Raw genomic sequence first — 2,151 nt, 5'->3', positions numbered from 1 at the left:
TTTCAACTTCAGACCCACCATTTTATACCAAATGATGAACTTGAAGCAATCAAAGTAAACATAAAACGGCACACACAGTTTGATTTTTTTAAAAATAAACATAATATATGACTGACCTGAGCACATGCACAAAGTGTACTTCAAAACCACCTGTATGTGGAGACATGTTTTAAAATGTTACACACAAGTTATATGTATGTATATATATATATATATATATATATATATATATATATATATATATATATATATGTACACACACACATACATACATATACAGATCGAGCGGGAATGCGCTGTGAATACAAAAACATCTTAATACGTTTAAAAAAAAACGCATCCTGAGATTATTTCACACCGTATTGGAGGAATTTGCATTCATTAAAAGGCCATGCATCCGTAATAAGCTACTTTCAAATTTTCTTTCTGCTGAATCGGCAACTTCATCGGCTGAACACAAAGAACAAGGTAAGTGCATGTATTTAGAGCACATTAATTACATACATGCATGCATTTTATATATTTGAACAAGCTTAACACATCCATCAATACTCACATGTATACTTTAGAATAATATAATTACCATCATAGCAATCATACCACATAAAATGTCCTTGATTTAATCACTCTGATATGATAGACTGTGTGTGTGTGTGTGTGTGTGTGTGTGTGTGTGTGTGTGTGTGTGTGTGTGTGTGTGTGTGTGTGTGTGTGTGTGCATATACTGTATGTATGTAAACATACATATATATATATATATATATATATACATCTGTAAATATATATATATATATATATATATATATATATATATATATATATACACTGTATGTATGTAAACATACATATATATATATATATATATATATATATATATATATACATATAAACACAGACATACATACATACACACACAAACATTTTTTGCACTGAATTTTATTCAAGTTTCCACATTGAACAATCACCCTCATTTATCTCGAGTTTTGGCCATACATTTACTTCTTATAAAGTATGTGTGTATATATACACATACATGTATATATATATATTCTGTATATACATATATATATATATATATATATATATATATATATATATATATATATATATATACTGTATATATATATACATATTTATGTGTATATATACATATATATATACTATATATATATATATATATATATATATATATATATATATATATATATATGTATATATACTGTATATATATGTATATATATATATATATATATATATATATATATATATATATATATATATATATATATATTCTGCAGGTATATGCACTTGACTGAGAACAATTATCTTTACTTTAGAAAAGTAAAAATTATCCTCGGTATCACAAATCACATGAATCATGCAATTCAAACAATCATATATCCTCAATATACATTTTCAAAAAGTACATATTAACTACCAACCAGCTGCATTCCTTCAGTTGAGACGAAATGACACACCACTATGCAGCAGAAGAGTAATATATAAGACTAGAAGTTGAGGAAGAGAAGAGCATTACCGCATGCCCAGCTTGCGATATATTCGCTCTCTCAGCTTCATCGCTCGACGGGGGTTCTCACGCCGTGAGACCCCTCTGCGCTCCGTTGTCCATTCCTCCCCATTTCCCTCCCCACAAAGCCATGAACTCGTTTTTTTTTCATCCCTACCTCCGGTTACAAACGTGGACGTTCTCGTCCAAAAGAACGTGAAAAAGCAATTAAAGAACTCTTGTTCTCTGTACACAATCGTTCTTTGAGAATGCGCTGCCACATCTTCGATGCCAGCCGCATGTTTTAACAGCACAGACGTTCGAGCTCGTGATGTATCACTTCCTTAAAATCTGTAAACCAGCTCGAAATATCTACGCCACACATAAAGGAGGGGGGAAGGGGGGCATTTATAATTGTCGGAAAATGTCAATCATTTTTATTTTAAACTTTCATTTACCTTAAAAACCACATTGATTTGTCTTGCGGATGTACAGGATGCTTCTTTGCAGTTTTTCAAGATTTTCTCCAAATACACATCATTTTGGCCTAAATACATGGAGAAGTTTTTTTAATCTCTCAAAAAAGATTTCTCCATAAATATAGTTTGATTTAATATGGGACACATTTAACACCACAAAGTTTC

General features: G+C 30.2%; 1 long non-coding RNA gene across 7 annotated transcripts in view; it reads right to left on the bottom strand.

Moving 5' to 3' along the window:
• Nucleotides 1-1,803, bottom strand: part of LOC147027693 (uncharacterized) — a 198,979-nt gene extending 197,176 nt beyond the window's left edge. Inside the window, exons 1-2 of one of the 7 annotated variants that reach the window (XR_015057206.1) lie at nt 1,538-1,803; nt 117-150 (exon numbers count right to left, since the gene is read on the bottom strand). This is a non-coding gene — a long non-coding RNA (uncharacterized LOC147027693). Of the gene's footprint in view, nt 1-116; nt 151-1,442 lie in introns of all 7 variants that reach the window. The other 6 variants (XR_015057188.1, XR_015057208.1, XR_015057187.1 and 3 more) reach the window with 6 other exon arrangements.
• Between the last annotated feature and the right edge of the window lie 348 nt (nt 1,804-2,151).

Source organism: Eptatretus burgeri, chromosome 4, assembly GCF_056783735.1.
Source record: "Eptatretus burgeri isolate ZD-2024b chromosome 4, Ebu_testis_v1, whole genome shotgun sequence".
NCBI lineage: Eukaryota > Metazoa > Chordata > Myxini > Myxiniformes > Myxinidae > Eptatretus > Eptatretus burgeri.
The sequence above is the reverse complement of the archived record's forward strand: the minus strand, read 5'-3'. Positions and strand labels throughout refer to the sequence as shown.